This window comes from Leuciscus leuciscus (genome assembly GCF_965113295.1).
Source record: "Leuciscus leuciscus genome assembly, chromosome: 24".
NCBI lineage: Eukaryota > Metazoa > Chordata > Actinopteri > Cypriniformes > Leuciscidae > Leuciscus > Leuciscus leuciscus.
Genome location: NC_138723.1, coordinates 16,299,201 through 16,313,420, shown reverse-complemented (window position 1 = coordinate 16,313,420; position 14,220 = coordinate 16,299,201). Strand labels below are relative to the sequence as shown.

Here is a 14,220-nt window from a genome sequence, read left to right as displayed (position 1 = left end):
CCTCTCCATGAACAGGTTGAAAATTAGCCTTTGGAAGATCTTCAGGGAAAATTCTAATGTAATTTTTTACCTTGTTTTTTGCCTAGGATTTATAAATTATTTTGGTACAACAAATAACTGTCACAGTTATTCTCTGTTTAGTTTGATTTTCATGAACTGTTAGTTAGTTTCTCTCCAGTTTCTTGTATCCTTTTTTATAGTTTCCAGCCACTTATCAGATACCATGGATATTCATATATCACAGGCAAATCATTATTGAATTCATTACCATGTGTATTTATGTTCCTTATATGCCTCGTTTTCACCGAGTGTTACAGTACGGTACAGTTCAGTACGATTCGGGACAGTAAACCCTGATCCGGCTTGTGTTTCCACTGCCAACAGTACCCTTACTGGTGTATGTCGGAAAGTAGCGATCGATGTAATGCTCAGGCAAAGAAGAAAGCCTCACGGTAAACAACAATGGATGACATCCAGCAGATCTTGTTCTTGCTTCTCGGCATGTGGCTGTTTGTCACAAGAAGAAACGGTATTGTGTTTCAACTGTATTAAAAAATGGCGCCTCTTGTGTTGTCATTCCCCTTGTAGCACGCGCAAGTGGCGATTCTCTGTCAACCAATCAACGTTCTGCAGTGAGTCTAGCTCCTTCTGTGCTAGGTACACCAATGGAAGGGTCCCAAAAAAGTGGTACGGTACGGTTCGGAATTAGGGTACCATTCACAACTTCTGGCAAAGGAAACTGCAAAAATTGCGTACCGTACTGAACTGTATTGTACTGTACCGCTCAGTGGAAACGAGGCATTAGGTTTCTGTTTGGGACAGTACTATGATGGTAGTTGAACAAACTCAGGGTTACAGGATTAGTCTCGAGTTGACAAAACCAAACCAAACCAAACCAATCCAATCAGGCTTTGTTGGTACCATGTTGGTACAATGACGCTGATCATTAAGGGGCTGTTTACACCTGGCCACTTCATGCATTTTCCCAGATCGGATAGCTATCTGATTTATCAAAACGATTCCATTTACACCTGGTCACATAAATGTGTTTTTGCGAAACGGATTTAAATCCGATCTTCAATTCCCGCGCTATTTGCAGATTTAATGGAGTGCACGTCACCGAAAACAACAGATATGAGCTGTGTTTATTGATCATCAGCTAAAATTTCAAAATCAAAGACCGCAATAAGAGAGAGCGGCAACAGCCCTGGTAAGATGATTTCGTTTCTTTACTTTTAATGATGACGATTGTGTGTTAAGCGTCTGCGACTTACTTTCACTTTGATTTGCGATAGTTTGCACGTTGGCTTAATGAATAGATGCTCAGCTTCTCATCTGCAGTGATGCGTGTTCCAGCGTCGTCATATCTGGCTATAACATTACATATAGCCTATAACACGCTCTCACACGTTTATTTTTTTAGCATTTTTGGGAGGAGTACAATTTACATATGTGGTTTCAACAACCAGATGCCTTTACACTTGTCCAGTTTCGTCTGGAATGTGGCCCAGACCACCTCCTGAAGTGGTTTGAGCGATCGGATTCAAATCCGTCTCGAATGCGTTTCGGAGGGCATTTACACCTGGTCTTTTCACAATCGGATAGCTATCCGATCTGAGAAAACGCATGAAGTGGCCAGGTGTAAACAGCCCCTAACTTTTCTATCAACTCAGGCTTTGATCCTGAGTTTAGGAGTTTAGGTGTGACATTAGTAGTGAACAGCCGAACATATGCTGTGGAACAGTGAAACTGCGATTCATTCCTTGCGAGAGAAGTAGCGTGATTCACTTCTCTCTTCTGCAGAAAGTTACGAGATTGAAAAATATTAAGAATTCAAACAAATTTACACAGCAAGAGGAAAAGAGCTGTCTATGAAAGAGGACAACTAAAAGAAAAAATCTAAATCTGTCACGTTCTGTTCAGTTAGTTTCATTTTCATGAACTTTTAGTTTGTATTTTCTCAGTCACATGTTCTCCTTTGTCTTAGTTTCCCATCAATTATTAGTTTCCATGGACACAGATGAATGGTTCTGTGGTTGTCAGAATTAGAATGAATGGTTTAATCTAATTCATTCATTTATTTAATCTAATTCTAATTAATTGATTGACACATACTTGGGAACTAGGTCAACTTAAAATGATAGGAACAAACACAAATGAAACAAAACATAATCCTGATAATCATAAATAAATACTAATATAATAATAATAATAAAACTAATATAATAATAAAAACAATAATACAATTATAGATAAATAAATAAACGACTTGTAGTACTACTACTACTAACAATAACGTGTACATTTACATTTACATTTACATTTAGTCATTTAGCAGACGCCTTTGTCCAAAGCGACTTACAAATTAGGACAAAATTCAGCGAGTCATCATAAAGAGGCAAAAGCAACAACAACGCAAGAAGTGCTCAAAATACGAAGTTCAGGTATTATTCAGAGTAGCATAAGCCTGATAAGTGATGTTTCAAAGGGAAAGGAAATTTTTTTTTTTTTTTTTTTTTTCTATAAGGTTAAGTGCTCACGGAAGAGATTGGTTTTCAGCTGTCTTTTGAATGTTGTCAGGGATTCTGCATTCCGGATGAGGGTGGGGAGAGCGTTCCACCAGCATGGAACTGTGAATGAGAATGTTCTGGAAAGTGATTTTGTGGCTTTCTGTGATGGAACCACGAGACGTCGCTCGTTGACCGATCGTAGGTGTCTGGTAGGGATGTAGACTCGTAGGAGTGAGTCTACAACGTGTACAATTAGTATAAATAATTATAGTATATAATATAACTATTTATATAACACTATACTATAATATTATTTAAATTATTTAAATGATGCTACTACAGATAATAATAATAATAATAATAATACGCCTTCCTGCTCAGCTACTGTTCGGACGCTCTTGCTTACTGCTCCGCGTTTTGCTCTATCGCTTTTACATTTTATCTCCTATTTTTTCTATATTTTATTTCCTTTATTTTATTTCCTTTTATCACCTAATTTTAACTTCAGCAAATCAGCACAGTGCTCATACGACAAAGTTTGGATTACTACAAAAACTGAGAATTCTTTTACCCGACCAGCTTACATACCGGGAAAGGAAAACACAACTGCCTACAAGGATAAGAGAGAAAATGCCTCTTCTGGAATCTACTTGCTGCACCAACTGCCACAGACTTTTACAAAGGATTGCAGTTCTAGAAACAAAGTTACTTACGGGACCACCAAACCAGACGGAGCACACAACAGAGCTTCGTCATGGACACCCTCAGCATACCGGTGAGTCCCATGAAACTAGTACTCCTCGACAGGTAGAGAAACAAGCCGATCGACTTACTAATCGATGGCACAAACAGGGAGCTAAACCCAAAGGCACTCGAGACATCAGATTGTCACGAGCATCACATATTACCGCAGTAGCATCCTCTACCCCAGATACAGCTCTGACTAGGATTGCAAACACTGGTCTGCTACCACTGCCTATACATCTTGAGAACAGATTTGAAGTACTAATGAATGTAAATGAGGAATCCACAAATGTGATGAATGTGATCGAACACAGACTGAATAGGCCAGTAGCTAACACTGATGCTAACTGGCGCTCAAGGTCGAGCAGACAGCGGCACTCAGCTCAGAGCACAGCCGAGCCCAGGACTCTGATAGTGGGGGACTCCATAATCAGAAACATTAGCAGCAGGGATACAACTACGTGCTGCCTTCCACAAGCTACAACTTCTGATATAAACAGGGAACTTCAGAACATTCTGATGAAACATAAGACTGCTAATCGACTCATCATACATGTGGGGAAGAATGATATTCATAAAGAGCAGTCAGAACTCCTTAAGAAGGATTTCAATAAACTTTTTGAAACACTTAAAAGACTGAAAGTTCAAACATTCATCAGTGGACCACTACCAGCAAGAGGAACAAACAGGTTTTCACGGTTGCTTGGGCTAAATACATGGCTGCAAAAAACCTGCAATATAAAAGCAGTGAACTTCATTGACAATTTCAATCTTTTCTGGAGTCAACGACAACTGTTTCATCGGGATGGCCATCACCCAAACAAACTTGGTTCAAGAGTGTTAAAGGACAATATCTACTTCTCCCTAAATCATCCTTCTGCGGTTTGTGCCAATCCACTCAATCTGAACGGCACACACACACCTGGACACAGTATGAATGACCACGGGACTTCACTTCAGCAGCAAAATGGACATGATAACACCACTCCGCCACAACAACCTCTGCTCACGGACACAATCTCAGCTGAGCCCTGCACACAGAGCTCACCACAGATAGCCATATCAGAACTGCTTGAAGATTCAGCACCCAAGGACGACTTCCTGGAAAACAGCCAGGGAAGCCAGGACAGCATATTACAGCCTCCTATAACACCAGAGCAACAGCCCCTTTCACCAGACACTCTCTCCCTCTCCCCTGCAACGCCACTACTATGCTTCTCACAGAGAATGGAAGAACTGGTGCATGCTGGAACCAGACTATCCCACTCTTTTGCTGCAAGCCCCCAGATACCAACTAAAAAAAGACAGGCACCACTACCACCAAAGCCTGCGGGCCCAGCTCGCCCTCCCCCTCCTCCTGTGAGAGCTCTTCGGCCTCTGCCACAACGCCAGGGCCCACACCCTCCTCCTTCTGCTCGAGGTGAACCAAAAACAACTGCTCAAAGCTCTCAGTGATATGTGTCGGGTCCCCGTTTTGATAACAGTAACTTTCTCAAATGTTTACAAAACAAGCGGGAACCCAGTGTGCCTGTATCTTTCTCTATTGCTGTTCTATTACATGATAGAAAGTCTAAGGCCTTCAATAGCCGTACAGCAAACCCAACTAATCTGGTGCCTATTACACGTCAAACTAATATTGCTGTGGGGAAAAGTAAGTCTGTTAAGTTAGCTCTTTTAAACATTCGCTCACTTAAAAATAAATCACTTCTAGTCAACGACTTAATAACCACAAACAACCTGGATTTTATGCTTCTAAATGAAACCTGGCTAGAAGCCAGCTGCAGTGCAACAATCCTCAATGAAACAGCCCCTCCTAACTTTACTTTTATGAGTGTCTGCAGAGCTGTTAAGAGAGGTGGGGGTCTAGCTGCTCTTTTTAAAGATATCTATCAATGTAAGCAAATATCATTTGGGAATTACTTGTCTTTCGAATATCTGGGTATTGTGTTAAAAGGTGCTCCACGCATTTTACTTTTCATTATTTACAGGCCTCCAAAATACTCTCCAGCCTTTGCTGAGGACTTTACAGAACTGTTATCAACAATTACCTCAGAGTTTGACTGTTTTGCCATTGCTGGAGATTTTAACATCCATATAGATAATGCAGAAAATAATATGGCAAAAGAAATCAAAACTGTTTTAAAAACTTTTGATCTGACTCAGCATGTACATGGACCCACACACAATCGTGGACACACTTTAGATTTACTTATCAGTAAGGGTCTAAACATTTCATCGATTGTTATTAAGGATGTAGCACTGTCTGATCATTTCTGTATTTTCTTTGATATATTGATCTCTCCTGCCACTGAAGCCAGATCTGTGTCTGTCAAGAAGAGATGCTTAAATGAGAACACTAGTGTACTATTTATGAAGGCTATATCTTTAACACCAAGCATATCTGCTGACTCTGTTGATTTTCTCCTTGATTCTTTTAACTCAAAAGTTAAAGGTGTAATTGATGATATTGCTCCTGTGAAAGTCAGGAAGAAGAGTGGCAGACAAAAGGCACCTTGGAGAAACTCAACAGCAGTGCAAAATATGAAAAGACAATGCAGAAAAGCAGAGCGCATGTGGCGGAAGACAAAACTTGTAGTCCATTATAACATCTACAAAGACAGCCTTCATGCTTTCAATATGGAACTAGGCAAAGCTAGACAGACTTTCTTCTCAAATATTATAAACAGTAATTTAAACAACACACGCACTCTTTTTGCTACTGTAGAGAGACTGACAAACCCCCCAAGCCAGATTCCCAGTGAAATCCTCTCAGACAGCAAGTGCAGTGAGTTTGCTTCCTTCTTCTCTGACAAAATCAATAATATCAGAAAGGTGATCAGCACATCCTTGAGTTGCGCTGGGGTCAGACAGATCAAACCACCTGAGAAAGTAGTTACTATGTCTGATTTCAAAGAAATTGATGGCAAAATTTTGGAAGAAACCGTACAGCACCTTAAAACATCAACCTGCGCTCTTGACACACTTCCCACATCTTTTTTCAAAAGTGTGTTAAACAGTTTAGAAGCAGATCTTCTAGAAGTGGTAAATGCTTCACTTCTCTCTGGGAGTTTTCCAAACTCCCTAAAAACTGCAGTTGTCAAGCCCCTCCTGAAAAAGAGCAACCTGGATAAGACCATATTAAGCAACTATAGACCAATCTCAAATCTTCCTTTCATAGGTAAGATCATTGAAAAAGTTGTCTTCAATCAGCTGAACAAATTCTTATGCTCGAATGGATACTTTGACAATTTTCAATCTGGTTTCCGACCGCACCACAGCACAGAGACAGCGCTCATAAAGATAATAAACGATATTCGCTTAAATACTGACTCAGGCAAATTATCAGTGCTGGTACTACTCGACCTCAGTGCTGCATTTGACACTGTCGATCACAACATACTTCTGGACAGGCTGGAAAACTGGGTGGGGCTTTCTGGGATAGTCCTAAAATGGTTCAGGTCATACTTAGATGGGAGAGGTTATTATGTGAGTATAGGAGACCATAAGTCTGAGTGGACATCCATGACATGCGGAGTCCCTCAAGGCTCAATTCTTGCGCCACTCCTGTTCAACCTGTATATGCTCCCAATGAGCCAAATAATGAGAAATAACCAAATTGCTTACCACAGCTATGCAGACGACACACAGCTCTACTTAGCCCTATCGCCCAACGATTATAGCCCCATTGACTCCCTGTGCCAATGCATTGATGAAGTCAACAGTTGGATGTGTCAAAACTTTCTTCAGTTAAACAAAGACAAAACTGAAGTCATTGCGTTTGGAAACAAAGATGAAGTTCTCAAGGTGAACGCATACCTTCACTCTAGGGGTCAAACAACCAAAAATCAAGTCAGGAATCTTGGAGTGACACTAGAGTCAGAGCTTAGTTTCAGTAGTCATGTCAAAGCAATAACTAAATCAGCATACTATCATCTGAAAAATATTGCAAGAATTAGATGCTTTGTTTCCAGACAAGACTTAGAGAAACTTGTGCATGCTTTCATCACCAGCAGGGTGGATTATTGTAATGGACTCCTCACTGGCCTTCCCAAAAAGACCATCAGACAGTTGCAGCTCATACAGAACGCTGCCGCCAGGATTCTGAGCAGAACCAGAAAATATGAACATATCACACCAGTCCTCAGGTCTTTACACTGGCTCCCAGTTAAACTTAGGATTGATTTTAAAGTATTATTACTGGTATATAAATCATTCAATGGCCTAGGACCTCAATACATTGCAGATATGCTCACTGAATATAAACCCAACAGATCACTCAGATCATTAGGATCATATCAGCTTGAAATACCAAGGGTTCACTCTAAGCATGGCGAGTCTGCTTTTAGCTATTATGCCAGCCGCAGCTGGAACCAGCTTCCAGAGGAGATCAGATGTGCTCCTACTGTAGTCACATTCAAATCCAGACTCAAAACACATCTGTTTAACTATGCATTTACTGAATGAGCACTGTGCCAATGTTCGTCCGACTGTTTGTACTGTATTTTATTTTTTATTTTTCTAAACTGTTTTAATTATTCTTATTTCTTTTTATTATTTTAATTTCTTCTATGTAAAGCACTTTGAATTGCCATTGTGTATGAAATGTGCTATATAAATAAACTTGCCTTGCCTTGCCTAATAATAATTATTATTATTATTATTATAACAACAACATTATCCATAAAATTATATAAAACATTTAAATAAAAAATAAAAATAATTTTAATCCAAAACTAACTAAAGAATAATACTTTATCCCCCAGTTTCACAGACAAGGCTTAAGCCTAGTCCCAGACTAAAATGCATGTTTAAACTGTTTTAACAGAAAGCAACTTGCACTGAAATATCTTAAAATATGTCAGTGCCATTGTTTTGTTTCAAGATGCACACCAGTAATGTTTTTTTCAAAGGTATGTTTATAAAAATTAAACTAAGGCCTAATCCTGGCTTAATCTAAGCCTTGTCTGTGAAACCAGGGGCCAGTTAAATAAACATAGCCATTATGTTAAAGCTATGGTCTACGTTTTCAAAGATTGTTCATTATTAATAACCTCGTTTAGATGCTGGTTATGGTTCTACAGTAAAATCCTAACAATATGAAGAGAAAAAAGAATGAAAAAAATCCATTCACTCTATTGGGTGTACAGCTGCAGAGAAGTTGACCAATGTAAGCTGTCCGGCCGGACAGCTTACATTGGTCAACTGTTCTCATCCAATCCCCCGCTCCACTTGAAACTCCACCTGGCGCTCGCGTCTCCACCCCACCGCACCCCACCCCGCCCCCCTCCTGCGACATGAAATTTCGCGGGCAAGCAGCTGACAGTCTATGGTAGCTAGCAAAGTAGCATCAGCTCAGCAATGGAGAAAAAACAAACCGACAGCAGCAAGCGACCCCTGCTTGTCCCTACAGTCAAGGTTGGAAGAAAGAGAAAGTCTGTAGAGGAAAGAGCAGAGATAAAAAAAAAAAGTGAAGAACGGCGGACTCAAAGTAGAATCAATATAGGGTCCACCATTGACCGTTGGAGGAAGCTTCAGGGAGATTTGGGACTGAAAACCGACGCTGACACGGCTGACTTTTTGTTGAGCAGGTAAGCATTTTTTTATACTTTTATGGTGTGAGGTGTTACATAAATATCTTTTTATCAGTCCGATGTTTACTACCGGTGATCACAGCTTGACTGAGTGACGTTGTTCAGGTCGTTTCCCGGTGGGAGGGATCAGGTAGCACAGAGGGGAGGGGTGTGTGTGTGGAGGGGCGGGATGAGTTTTTTAAAACTTCCCAACCGTCTCAGGCTTTCTCGACCGATTTTCAACATCGTACACTACAGCTTTAAGACAGTGTCTTAAGTTCTAGTACCCACTATGAGTTAGTCAGGGGCAGTCATTCTTACTTTTCGGTATCAAATTAGGGCAATCTATGTTTTTATGTAACTGATTTAAAAAAGCTATGAACAGTCTTAAATAAATTTTTTTTTATGTCTAACTTGTAAGACTAGTCTTAGGGGTTTATGCAACCGGCCCCAGCAGGCCTATATTATGTAAAAAAATAAAAAAAGAATATCAATAACAAAAAACAAACAAAAAAGCTGCAAAAAAAGGACAATGAGACATTAAAGGATCCATGGCAGGAAGAAGAAATAAAAAGGGGGGAAAGAAAGAGAGAGAGTATATCAGAGCGATCAAATCCCTCAGCTTCCACTTGAACTTTACTTAACGTGCACGGGGACCTTCTGTGGCAAATAATTCTGATAGAGTCATATCATGTGTCAACTGGAGAGAGACAGATCATAGGCTAGCAGTGCAGAAAGTGGGAAACGCTCGCACAAAGAACCGTGACAGCTCAGACTCCATAATTAAACGAAGAAAGTGAAGATGACGAGACACTTTGTCTCTCTTACGGCCCCTGTCACCTCCGTCATGAGCCTTATCGTGCCACCCCATGCACTGAATACAGACACAACGATAAGGGACGTCCACTGTTCTCTCCCTGCACATATATTAAGATAATCTTAAATTATTCACTGCTCACTGTACCCCTGGAAGTTATGGGAAAGCTTTGAAAAGGGCATTAAGCGAACAGATCCTGATGTTTGTCGGTGGAATGGATATCCCGAGTGAAAGTAAATTACGGTGGCCATGTGTGAAGTTACTATAGATTCACTGCCTGTGTTGTGCAAAATTCTGCAGTTGTATGTATGAGTTTTTTTGAGAGATATATGAAGCTGACTTCAAGCCACTGGTTGACTGACAGGTAAAAGGTGTCAGACCGTATCTTTCGAAGGTTAGATCAATATGGGAGAAATAACATGGCAACATACAAGGGAGATGGATTTCTTCAAGGCCAGAAGGACTGCTGCTGTTGAGGTGCAGGTTAAAAGCTAAAAAAAATTCTTACACCTGGTAGCAAAAAAAATTTCTTAGCAAAAGCTGAAGAAAATGCCCATGCAAAACTCGCCCATGCAACAGCCAGGATATTGATACTGTATGTGGTTGCTAAGGTGTTCTTCTGAGTAGTTTTGCGAAGTGTGTTGCTAGGCGGCTGTCAGGTAGTTTTAAGTATTTAACTGAGAACTTCAATCGAGGCAAAAAACAGGAGGCAGAATTGCAATTCGACATTGTAAGAATTCTAAGAAAATGTTTGGATATTTATATAACTCATGTTTAACTAAAAAGCAAAGACTGTCAAGACAAACAATGTTGGTTTGACAATGCAATGTTAAAAAAACACACAAAAAACATTGAAGTTCGAAGGTTTATGCTCTACTGATAAAAATTTGGGGTCAATAAGATTTTTTTTTTTTTTTTTTGTCTCTTCCGCTCACCAAGTCTGCATTTATTTGATCTAAAATACAGTAAAACTGTGAAATATTATTCCAAATTTAAATAACCGTTATCTATTTGAATATATTTTAAATTATAATTCATTCATATGATGGCAAAGCTGAATTGGTGCTCAAGAAACAGATCTTATTATCAATTTGACATTATCAATGCTAAAAAAATTCTGCTTCATATTTTTGTGGATACGTTTTTTTGAGGTTCCTTTGATGAATAGAATGTTCAAAATAATGTATTTGAAATAAAACATTTTTTTACAGAATTTATAGATTTTTATGATGGGATCGATTTTTTTGTTAACAATGTAAACATCTTTACAGCTACTTTTGATCAATTTAATGCATCCTTGCTGATTAAGAAAACTTGTTTCTTTTTTTTTATTTTTATTACTTACTGGCCTCAAACTTTTGAACATGTAGGTCTTATGTCTCTGCAGAGCAAGTCTATGGACTTTTTTGGCTGTTCAGTTGAAAATCGATAAGAATCGACCATTGAGAAAAGAAACAACATACTTCTCCTTAAAAATTCACACAATTTCAAGTCTCATTCATGTCAAATTGTCAATAGCTCAAATGGTGCAAAAGTCCAAGTCCAAATCCTGTAAGAATGAGCAGCAGAAATAGTGTTTGCCTTAGGAAGCACCACTAAATATCCTAATTTTACCACTTTACAAAATGCTGATACATACAAGTCATCACATTTTGCATTCATTTGCAAGAGTCACAAGAGTGCATTAAGACAACAAAACAGCCAGATCAAAACCATCAGGCCACGACCATGCGGATTCCCCACTGAGACCTTCTGAATAGGACGGAGTCAGATTTGTCAATTAAAGTAAGCATACCATTTTAATTTTTGATTAGGCAGTCTGGCCTTAAATAACCACACAAAAAGCGTGTACGCACACACACACTTCCCTTTTAAGATTCCACTAAGCCAATAATCTGATCTGACATGTAGTGATGTTTGAAGTCAAGTTTCTCTTTGGTTACTATAGCGTGAGGCCAAAGATCCTGGTGAGCTGCAATGGGATTTAAATAGTTTGCATGAAAAGCCCTCCAAATGAACCCATAAATAAGAAATGGACTTCTTTTTAGCTCTCCATCTCTTTCATGTGTAACAAGCTGCAAGGTGGAGATTAGATGGTCTTTGAGTTCAGTGTCAATTTGAAGTCAAAGAGAGAAGCTCTTGCCTTCACTGTTAAAGATAATGTGACTTGTATGCGGCCCCAGCAGAGCCAGGACTAAAAGATGAGACTCAATCTGGATTATGGTCTGAGAATAAAACAAACAAACAAACAAACAAACAAATAAACACATGGACATGTAGAGCTCAAACAGTACAATGTGTGTTCTGAGAATGAAAGGCATTTTTCAATCCATGTAAGGAGAGGAATATTTAATATACTGTATGTGATAAATGAAGTGTGACTTCATGAGAAATTGCATTTTCAGCCAGCTATAATTAACCTAATTCAAAGCTACCTGTTATGTTTAAATTACCTCTCAAAACAACAGGTAATTAATTGTACGCTTCTAACTTCCTTCACACATCTAATTGGCTCTGTAGGATACTATGATCAGTCAAGTGTATCTGGAAACCAAATTCAGTTGAATACAAAAAGCACTTAAATTGTATTTATTCGCCACCCCCCAAAAGTGAGTCACACCAATTTCTAACTCCGAGTTGGTGGTGTTGTTTTTTTTCCAAATGTTAATGTCTTCCAAGGGCTGTTTACAAGTGAGAAGTGAATACAGGTTTTCTTTCATTGCATCATCACGGCGGGAAAAAAAGTAAAAAATTGTTAAGCAGTTTAGTTTGTGTCACTTCATACTTCAAAAGAGTTCACCCAGGGTCCCTTCTTCTGGTTGTTATGGCAATTTTATCATCCACCAGGTAACCATCTTAAGTCCAGTCACTTAGAAATGTCATAGCACACTCACTAAAATCCGTAAGTATAAGCAATAATAATCAAGCGTAGCGTCAGTTACTCTCAGGTGATCCACGTCTACCTATAGGAATATGACGCCTATCACTGTATACATATATAAGCTCCTTCAGTATTATCAGCAGCTATCACGTTTCTCAGGAGCTAATTACCCTCCTCCATCCCCAGCTCCTCCTCTCGCCCAGTCAGCATTTGGCATTCTGATTCCCCTTGAATCAGAATAAATTCTCGAATCATGTTGTACTTTAAAATCTTGAATTAAAGATATCTGCAATACATTCATGTTGTTTCTGTTCTGTTTACCCTTATTGCTGCTCTCCCTGCTCTTATGCTCGGCTGCATGGATGCGCAGGGAGTTCTTGCCCAGAACGGAACCATACCGCCAATCCAAACTGTATGCTAATTGTCAATTATATTCGACGATAGTGGTCCTGAAAGAAATAGCGTTTGCCTTGGCAACTAAATATGCCCCCCCCCCCCCAAAAAGCTTATACATACAAAAAGTCACAAGAAACAAAACAACAAGATAAAGACTCTTTCGCATCACAAAGGCTACGACCTTGTGGTTTCCCTGTTAAGAATGCTGGGTAAGACCTCTGCCAACATAACACTCCAAACTTCTGTCTTAATAACCTGGAGCCAACTTTAGCTGGGTGCTTTTAAATATACAGTCTGTGTGTCTGGCTGCTTTTGTTTAGTGTGCAATTTGCTTGCCGTCTGCATCTTCCTGTCTTAATTAGGGGGAATAGGAGTCTGTCTAATAGGAGGAATAACTTCCACTCTATTCCAGTAGGAGCAAACTTTTACTTCACCACGAATCAAATAACACACACTGGCCCTAAAATGTGTTTGGATACTTATGCCACCCTTAAAATGCACATATGCCATTGCAGTAAATAACAAAATAGCCCATAAAGTGTAATTTATTTAAAGGAAAGACTGCAAAGCACACTTTTCAAGCCAAATATTTAAAAAAAACATGTTTGTTTGGACACTTTCTGGTCAATAGTTAATGTTCACTTCAGGTTGAGCTTCAAGTTCATGAGTAATGCAAATTGTTTACAATTTTAGTCACATTTACTTCAATGATACACAGAAATAAGAGCACCTAAATTGGGTTTCCCACAAGGTCTTTCATCAAATCTATGTTCTAACTACAAAAGTTCTTGCTAGTGAACCAGCAGGAACAGAACTTGATGTTTGTAAAACAAAAGGACAACTACAAGAGCAGTCAAATTAACAAGAGATATCCGAAACAAACAGAAGAGAGGAAAAGCACGTTTTGTTCCTCTGTTTCTGAGTTCTCAAACTACCCTGTTCCATTGGAAAAGACTGAAGAGGCACTTGAAACAGTGAGTAAATAAATAAATACAGGCCCACGCTTCCCGCCCACAAAAGAAACTCTTTCACTGCGCAAAGAAAATGGCACCCCTTTCAAATTCAATTAAAGCCTCTTCAGGCATATTGCCTTCCTGTGTGCTTCTCAGGCCTTGTCTGGCAGCCTCGGCGCTGTCAGGCTAATGCTTCTCTGATCTCCTGCTGAAATTTCTATTAATCAGGACGGGTGTTTTCCTGCTTCTTCCACATTCACCAGTGACAGGATGATTCGTTCTTGTTTTTATTGAACCTCCTTTTAACTTGAAACTTTCATTTTTTTTCTTTTTCTTTTTTTCACGCTAA

The 14,220-nt window shown here is 39.3% G+C and overlaps 1 protein-coding gene across 1 annotated transcript in view; it reads right to left on the bottom strand.

The window, feature by feature from the left end:
• gbe1a (glucan (1,4-alpha-), branching enzyme 1a) overlaps nucleotides 1–14,220 on the bottom strand; it is a 172,422-nt gene that overhangs the window by 34,449 nt on the left and 123,753 nt on the right. The window lies entirely within an intron of this gene.